This window comes from Bombina bombina, chromosome 4, assembly GCF_027579735.1.
Source record: "Bombina bombina isolate aBomBom1 chromosome 4, aBomBom1.pri, whole genome shotgun sequence".
NCBI lineage: Eukaryota > Metazoa > Chordata > Amphibia > Anura > Bombinatoridae > Bombina > Bombina bombina.
In genome coordinates this window covers 31,546,373-31,556,173 of record NC_069502.1, presented here as the reverse complement: position 1 = coordinate 31,556,173, position 9,801 = coordinate 31,546,373, and the positions used below count along the sequence as shown (strand labels likewise).

The window sequence follows — 9,801 nt, the reverse complement described above, 5'->3', positions numbered from 1 at the left end:
GGAAAACCAAATTGGTTTCCGCTTTCTTTTACTTTTACAGACATGTCTAATACAGTGTGCGGTTGCATCTAAAATGGCACCTTTCACAAATTCCCACTGTTCTTGAACCCCTGTAATAAGATTTTTCCCCTTTAAATAGTTTTTTAGGTATTCTCCCATTAATGAAAAATCTGCCGTCCTAAAGTCTAAAACTTTTGTTTTAGTCTGGGTGTACAGTTCCTGAACATGAATACTAAACCAAACAGATTGATGATCACTGGATCCTAAGTTCTCACCTACAGACACATCTGAAACTGTATCACTGTTTGTAAGTATTAGATCTAATATAGCTTCCTTACGAGTTGGTTCCTTGACTAATTGTTCAAGTGATTCCCCTAGCAGAGATTCAAGAATATACCTGCTTCTAGCCGATCTAGCAGAAGGAATCTTCCAGTCTATATCTGGCAAATTAAAGTCCCCCAGTACTATAACCTTACCCTTCATGGTCATTTTGGTTATTTCATCTAATAACAGATTGTCCAGTTTTTCATCCTGCAATGGAGGCCTATATACAACCCCTATTCTAAAAACATTTTTATCTCCAATTTCCAAAGTCACCCAAATACTTTCCACCTCATCATTTGTTCCTACAATTTCAGTAACCTTTATATTTTCATTTACATACAAAGCAACTCCTCCACCTTTCTTTCCTACTCTGTTCTTTTTAAATAACCTGTATCCAGGTATGACTATGTCCCAGTCATGCAAATCATTGTACCATGTTTCTGTTATAGCTACTAAATCCAAGTTGTCCCTAGTCATTATTGAAATGAGTTCAGGTAATTTATTTCCTAAGCTGCGAGCATTTGTGCTCATGGCACGAAGAATTTTTCTACTAGAATTTCTAGAATTGTTACTTGGACTAACAGTTTTGGCATGCTGTGGGGGGCAGGTGGATATATTAATGCTACCCCCCTTTATTAGTTTAAATGATTTCTAATAAAGTATTTGAACTCCTCTCCCAGATACTCTGTTCCTTTAGCATCCAAATGCAAGCCATCTCTCCTAAATAACCTAGTATCTTTCCAAACAGAGCTATAATGGCCAATAAAACCAAATCCTCGTTCCCTGCACCACTTATCTAACCAAGAATTAAATGTTGTTATCCGCTCCATCTTTCCTGCTTCCTGGTCATACACAGGTAAAATAGCAGAAAATGATAGAGTTGATGCCACAGTCTCTAAATGATTACCTAGGTCACAAAACTCTTTCTGAACAGCAGCAACATGATTACTAGCCAGATCATTTGTTCCTAAATGAACAATCACATCCAACTCACTTCCCTTTCCTGCTGCCTTAACAATTCTCAAAATACGATTCCTATCCCTGTGAGCAGTAGCTCCTGGAAGACATCTAACCTCCCTTGTTTCTCCTTTACTTTCACCTAAATACACATTCCTCAAAATAGAGTCACCCACTAACAGTCTTTTTCTCAAAAACACATCTGCAGTTCTTTCCTGTGTTATGTTACCTGGAGAATCAGGTGCCAATAGATTTAAATTACCTGTTACAGCTTCAGAGGGCTCAGAAACAGCAATCTCCTCATCACAAGTGTATTCGGCAAGAGCAGCATAGGAGTTTTGCAATGGCAGAGGTTGTGGGCAATGCTTCTGGTCTACTGTTCTAATTCTTCCAGAGCCTACAGTGATCCATCTGCCTCTCCTTGCTGATCTCTGGGGTAGAGGGGCTTCTTTCTGAGGCAGCTTTGTAGAGGTAACAGGTATGTTACTTACCTTAGCTTGAAGTTTAGCTATTTCCTCCCTTAACAGGGAAAACTGCTTACAAACAGGACAGCCCCTAAATCTCCAAAAAGTAGAACGATTAAAAAGTGCAAAACACCCATTGCACTGTATCTGAGACATTTTAAACTATGCAACACTTTAACAATAAGAAAAATATAAGTATTATTTTCTACTGAATAAGCCTGAATAACCCTGAATAACTCCTGAAATAACTCAAATATCCTTATGTATTTAATCCTTTTGTAGTTTGATCTCTTTGCTAAGAAGCAGAGCTAAACAGATCTCTTTAAATACCCTCAGAAAGATAGGGTGGGGTCCCTCCTAATTGCTCACCTATGCAAACAATCTAATTGTTATCTAATTGCAATACTAAAAACCAGAATACAAAAGAATGTAAATTAACTCAAACCTTTAACTATTCAATTTCTGTAGTGAAACTAATTCACAGTTCAGGTCTACCACCTTTAACTATTCAATTTCTGTAGTGAAACTAATTCACAGTTCAGGTCTACCACCTTTCTGAAATAACTCAAATATCCTTATGTATTTAATCCTTTTGTAGTTTGATCTCTTTGCTAAGAAGCAGAGCTATACACAATATCGCTTGCTCAAATATTTTTGTACCTCACTTGTAATCTAGCCCTAAACATTTTATATTACATTCTTATAGTGTTTACTGTCCCATAAAGGTCTTTCCGATTATCTCTGGAATGGAATCCAAGCTGAACACAGCCAGTGATTTGCAAGGATGTAAGACTGCCGCTGTCGATTCACTCAACAACTGTTTCTTACTTGGGACCAGCAGTACTCTGAGGCTTACAAATAAAACTTTATTGCAAAAATGACATGCTCTAATATAGGGGATGGCAAACATTTTCTGTATAGGGCAGGGTATCCAGCTGTTCACCAGGAAAATACTTTAGAACCTGTAGGTGCCTGGGCACAGTTAGTAGGTGGAGTCACACAAACCGCTACAGCATATCTGTTTCTGATTATGGCTGCTGGACACAAGAAATGATAAGAGTTTATATAAGAAACCTAGGGGACAACTGTGTATAAGATTGTCTGTACGTGGATACAGAGGCTGACATCAGCATGGCAAGGGCAAAGCTGGAACTGTGTATCCAGGGGAGCTATTAAATAACAATAAGACCACTCTAATTAAATCTGGGGGAACTAAATGTTATCACTACCTTTACACCACAGCATATGCAAATGAGAGATGCAATTTGCAGCAGATGGGATGTTCCGAATACAGACAAAAGCCTTATTCTGCTGGAAGTCTATATATAAAAAAAATTGTAGCCAAGGTAGTACCCCCCCCAGCCCCCGCCGCTAGGGGGTACTACCTTGGCTACAATTTTTTATATATATATATATATATATATATTAACTTTAAACATTTTTTTTAATTTAAACTTAATAAAGAAAAGTAGATATGTGCATGAGCGAAAAATTTGTTTCGGTTCGCATTGATTCGGATATTTTCGAATTTCGGTTTGGATCGATTCGAAATCGGCAAAATTTGAATGAATTCGTTTTGGATTTATTCGGATTCGAATAAATTCGGTTGAATTTAGTTCGATTCCGAAATTCGGAATTTCGGTAGGTGGCATATGCTGTGTATTAGACTAGTATTATGAACTGTATATTAGGTGTAACCCATAGCAAAGTGATATAACCTAATATACTGTACAATACTAGTGTAATACACAGCCATCCGAATATACCGAATAAAGTCAGTAGTTAAGAGTTTTATGGGCTAACGGCGGAATATAAAGCTCTTAACTACAGTGCTACAAAGTACACTAACACCGATAAACTACCTATGAACCCCTAAACCGAGGCCCCCCCACATCGCAAACACTATCATAAAATTATTTAACCCATAATCTGCCGACCGGACACCGCCGCCACCTACATTATAGCTATGAACCCCTAATCTGTTGTCCCTAACATCGCCGACACCTATGTTATATTTATTAATCCCTAATCTGCCCCCCCCCCAACGTCGCCACAACCTAACTACAAGTATTAACCCCTAATCTGCTGACCGGACATCGCCGCCACTATAATAAATATATTAACCCCTAAACCACCACACTCCCGCCTCGCAAACACTATAATACATTTTATTAACCCCTAATCTGCCCCCCCACATCGCCGCAACCTAACTACAAGTATTAACCCCTAATCTGCCGACCGGACATCCCGCCACGATAATAAATGTATTAACCCCTAAACCGCCGCACTCCCGCCTCGCAAACACTATAATACATTTTATTAACCCTTAATCTACCCTCCCTAACATCGCTGCCACCTACCTACAATTATTAACCCCTAATCTCCCGCCCCCAACGTCGCCGCTACTGTAATAAAGTTATTAACCCCTAAACCGAAGTCTAATCCTAACCCTAACACCCCAATAAATTAAATATAATTTAAATAAAACGAAATAATATTATTATAATTAAATAAATTAATCCTATTTAAAACTAAATACTTACCTGTAAAATAAACCCTAATATAGCTACAATATAACTATTAGTTACATTATAGCTATTTTAGGATTTATATTTATTTTACAGGCAACTTTGTATTTATTTTAACGAGGCACAATAGTTATTAAATAGTTATTAACTATTTAATAACTACCTAGCTAAAATAAATACAAATTTACCTGTAAAATAAATCCTAACCTAAGTTACAATTACACCTAACACTACACTATCATTAAATTAATTAAATAAATTAATCCTATTTAAAACTAAATACTTACCTGTAAAATAAACCCTAATATAGCTACAATATAACTAATAATTACATTGTAGCTATTTTAGGATTTATATTTATTTTACAGGCAACTTTGTATTTATTTTAACTAGGTACAATAGCTATTAAATAGTTAACTATTTAATAGCTACCTAGTTAAAATAATTACAAAATTACCTGTAAAATAAATCCTAACCTAAGTTACAATTAAACCTAACACTACACTACCATTAAGTAAATTAAATAAATTAACTACAAGTACCTACAATTAAATACAATTAAATAAACTAAAGTACAAAAAAACCAAACACTAAATTAGAAAAAATAAAAAAATTACAAGAATTTTAATCTAATTACACCTAATCTAAGCCCCTAATAAAATAAAAAAGCCCCCCAAAATAATAAAAGTCCCTACCCTATTCTAAAAAACAAAGTAATCAGCTCTTTTACCAGCCCTTAAAAGGGCTTTTTGCGGGGCATTGCCCCAAAGTAATCAGCTCTTTTACCTGTAAAGAAAAATACAATACCCCCCCAACATTAAAACCCACCACCCACATACCCCTACTCTAAACCACCCAAATCCCCCTAAAATACACCTAACACTACCCCCCCCTGAAGATCTCCCTACCTTGAGTCGTCTTCACCCAGCCGGGCCGAAGTCTTCATCCGATGGGGCAGAAGAGGACATCCAGACCGGCAGAAGTCTTCATCCAAGCGGCGCAAGAAGAGGTCTTCAATCCATCAGAAGTCTTCATCCAGGCGGCATCTTTTATCTTCATCCATCCGGAGCGGAGTGGCAGCATCCTGAAGACATGCGACGTGGAGCATCCTCTTCTTTCTTGATCCGACAACTAAATGACGGTACCTTTAAGTGACGTCATCCAAGATGGCGTCCCTTGAATTCTGATTGGCTGATAGGATTCTATCAGCCAATCGGAATTAAGGTAGGAAAAATCTGATTGACCTTGCATTCTATTGGCTGTTCCGATCAGCCAATAGAATGTGAGGTCAATCTGATTGGCTGATTGGATCAGCCAATCGGATTGAACTTCAATTGAATCAGCCAATCAGATTTTTCCTACCTTAATTCCGATTAGCTGATAGAATCCTATCAGCCAATCTGAATTCAAGGGACGCCATCTTGGATGACGTCACTTAAAGGTACCGTCATTTAATCGTCGGATCAAGAAAGAAGAGGATGCTCCGCATCGGATGTCTTCAGGATGCTGCCGCTCCGCTCCGGATGGATGAAGATAGAAGATGCCGCCTGGATGAAGACTTCTGATGGATGGAAGACCTTTTCTTGCCCCGCTTGGATGAAGACTTCTGCCGGTCTGGATGTCCTCTTCTGCCCCATCGGATGAAGACTTCGGCCCGGCTGGGTGAAGACGATTCAAGGTAGGGAGATCTTCAGGGGGGTAGTGTTAGGTTATTTAAGGGGGGTTTGGGTGGGTTAGAGTAGGGGTATGTGGGTGGTGGGTTTTAATGTTGGGGGGGTATTGTATTTTTCTTTACAGGTAAAAGAGCTGATTACTTTGGGGTAATGCCCCACAAAAAGCCTTTTTAAGGGCTGGTAAAAACTGATTACTTTGTATTTTAGAATTGGGTAAGGACATTTAATATTTTAGTTTTTTTTTTAATTTTATTAGGGGGCTTAGATTAGGTTAATTAGATTAAAATTCTTGTAATAATTTTTTATTTTTTGTAATTTAGTGGGGATTTTTTGTACTTTAGTTTAGTTTATTTAATTGTATTTAATTGTAGGTACTTGTAGTTAATTTATTTCATGATAGTGTAGTGTTAGGTTTAATTGTAACTTAGGTTAGGATTTGTTTTCCAGGTAATTTTTGTAATTATTTTAACTAGGTAGCTATTAAATAGTTATTAACTATTTAATAGCTATTGTACCTAGTTAAAATAAATACAAAGTTGCCTGTAAAATAAATATAAATCTTAAAATAGCTACAATGTAATTATTAGTTATATTGTAGCTATATTAGGGTTTATTTTACAGGTAAGTATTTAGTTTTAAATAGGATTAATTAATTTAATTAATTTAATGATAGTGTAGTGTTAGGTGTAATTGTAACTTAGGTTAGGATTTATTTTACAGGTAAATTTGTATTTATTTTAGCTAGGTAGTTATTAAATAGTTAATAACTATTTAATAACTATTGTACCTAGTTAAAATAAATAAAAAGTTGCCTGTAAAATAAATATAAATCCTAAAATAGCTGCAATGTAACTATTAGTTATATTGTAGCTATATTAGGGTTTATTTTACAGGTAAGTATTTAGTTTTAAATAGGATTAATTTATTTAATTATAGTACATTTATTTTGTTTTATTTAAATTATATTTAACTTAGGGGGGTGTAAGGGTTAGGGTTAGACTTAGGTTTAGGGGTTAATAACTTTATTATAGTAGCAGCGACGTTGGGGGTGGGAGATTAGGGGTTAATAATTGTAGGTAGGTGGCGGCGATGTTAGGGAGGGCAGATTAGGGGTTAATACAATTTATTATAGTGTTTGCGAGGCGGGAGTGCGGTGGTTTAGGGGTTAATACATTTATTATCGTGGCGGCGATGTCCGGTCGGCAGATTAGGGGTTAATACTTGTAGTTAGGTTGCGGTGACGTTGGGGAGGCAGATTAGGGGTTAATGAAATTTATTATAGTGTTTGCGAGGCAGGAGTGCGGCGGTTTAGAAGTTAATACATTTATTATAGTGGCGGCGATGTCCGGTCGGCAGATTAGGGGTTAATACTTGTAGTTAGGTTGCGGCGGCGATGTTGGGGGGGCAGATTAGGGGTTAATAAATATAATATAGGTGTCGGCGATGTTAGGGACAACAGATTAGGGGTTCATAGCTATAATGTAGGTGGCGGCGGTGTCCGGTCGACAGATTAGGGGTTAATACTTTTAGTTAGGTTGCGGCGACGTTGGGGGGCAGATTAGGGGTTAATAAGTATAATGTTGGTGTCAGCGATGTTGGGGGCAGCAGATTAGGGGTTCATAGGGATAATGTAGGTGGCGGCGGTTTCCGAAGCGGAAGATTAGGGGTTAATAGTATAATGCAGGTGTCAGCGATAGCGGGGGCGGCAGATTAGGGGTTAATAAGTGTTAGATTAGGGGTGTTTAGACTCGGGGTTCATGTAAGGGTGTTAGGTGTAGACTTAGTGTTTCCCCATAGGAAACAATGGGGCTGCGTTAAGAGCTGAACGCTGCTTTTTTGCAGGTGTTAGGTTTTATTTCAGCCGAAACTGCCCCATTGTTTCCTATGGGGGAATGCCGAATTTACCGAGCTAATTTGGATTTATTCGGTAGATTCGGCAGCTAATTCGGATTCATTTGGTAGATTCGGCAGTATTTTAATTCGAATCGATCCGAATCTCCGAATTTACCGAATTCCCGAATCAATCCGAAACGACATGTACATGTCTAAAGAAAAGTGTAATTACACCTGCCTTCTATGACTGCACGTCATAAGGAGCCTCGGGAGCCAATCAGCGGCCCGCTCTCTCACTCACATCTAGGAGCCACTGAGCCAGGTGACTTGGTGGGAAGAGCACAGGGAGCCATTACTGAGTGTGACCGTAATGGACCGGCCGTGGGTGTTAAGTCAACTAGTCAAGGAACTCCTCCCCTCAAGAAAAGAAAGTTGAGTAGACTAGCCAGGACAGTAAGTGGATAGTCACATTTCTTCTATAAGGTACGACGAGTCCACGGATTCATCCTTTACTTGTGGGATAATATCCTCCTGCTAACAGGAAGTGGCAAAGAGCACCACAGCAGAGCTGTCTATATAGCTCCTCCCTTAGCTCCACCCCCAGTCATTCTCTTTGCCTACTCTAAGTACTAGGAAGGGTAAAGTGAAAGAGGTGATAAAATATTAGTTTTTAATTTCTTCAAGCAAGAATTTTTTGTTTTAAATGGTACCAGTGTGTACTATTTACTCTCAGGCAGCAGATGGATGAAGACTTCTGCCTGGAGGATGATGATCTTAGCATTTGTAACTAAGATCCAGTGCTGTTCCCACAGAGGCTGAGGGGTACAAGAAACTTCAGTGTGAAGAACGTTTTCATGCTATATAGCAGTGAGGTATGTTCAGTCATTTTTTCTGGAGAGACTGTGTATTTCAGAAAGGCTGACAGTATCCCCATGAGGGTAAGGGTAAGCTGTATTCCTAAGAGCTATAGAAAGTCATTACTAAGCTTGCATAAGGGGCTAATTACAAAAATGGTTGACAGAGTTTTGAATGTTTGTGGGCAAACGTTTTATGAACTCTGAGTGCTGTTAACATTTTGTGGGCAATAACGTTTCTTGGGCAACTTTATTGAGGGTACACTTGGTTTATTTTTTGGGTCTCAGAACCCACATGGCTAGTTTAAAACCGCTCTGGTGCGGTTCTTTGAGGCTGTAGAGACATCGAGTGAGATGGGCGGGGCCTATTTTCGCGCCTCAGATGCGCAGTTGTTTTCACTCAGCAAGCAGCAAGCTCCAACTCCTGAGGGCCCCTGTGGATGTTTTGGGCCAAATCGAAGCTTTAACCCCATATTTACTATCCCTGAGGGCAGGTATGCCAGACCCTACCTTCCTCTCCGCGGGGTGAAGCCCTTCAGCCTCCGGCGGGCAAATTTTTGGCTGGCAACTTGCCCCGGGATTCACTTGAAGCTGCGGCAGTGCTCATCCCGCCTTTGAAGGCTCCTCTTTTTGCGGGAAATAGTGCCTGCATGTCCGCAGACCTCGTGCACAAGCCGCCCCCCTTATGCCCACCCTCCACATGCGGGACATAGGCTCTGGAAGCCCACGGATATCGTGCACAATCACGTGAATGACTCCCACTAAACACCCCTGACCATGCCGCCTTCGGTCTCCTCCTGCCCGCAGAGCCATGCCAGGTTTACCCCCTTGCCAACCCTGGAAAAAATGCAGAATTAAGCCCCCCTGCAGAATTAAGTCCCCCTACGAATGTGCCCTACCTTCTCCTCCGCGGGGGTGAAGACATTCAGCCTCCGGCGGCCAAAAAATTTGGCTGGCAACTTGCCCCGGGATTCGATGGAAGCGGCGGCGCTGCTCTTCCCACCCTTAAAGGCTCCTCTCATTGCGGGAAATAGTGCCTACATGCCCGCAGAGCTCATGTGCAATCCCTCCGCCTTATGCCCACCCTCCACATGCGGCAAATAGTGACTGGATGACCGCATACCTCGCGCATACGCCGCCTAGCGGCTAACCACCATACACATGCTGC

At 39.8% G+C, this 9,801-nt stretch overlaps 1 protein-coding gene across 1 annotated transcript in view; it reads left to right on the top strand.

The window, feature by feature from the left end:
* The first annotated feature begins 219 nt into the window (after window positions 1-219).
* Window positions 220-9,801, top strand: part of LOC128655867 (uncharacterized) — a 31,498-nt gene continuing 21,916 nt past the window's right edge. Inside the window, exon 1 of the mRNA XM_053709449.1 lies at window positions 220-307. The gene's annotated coding sequence lies outside the window, so the exon portion shown is untranslated. The remainder of the gene's footprint in view (window positions 308-9,801) is intronic.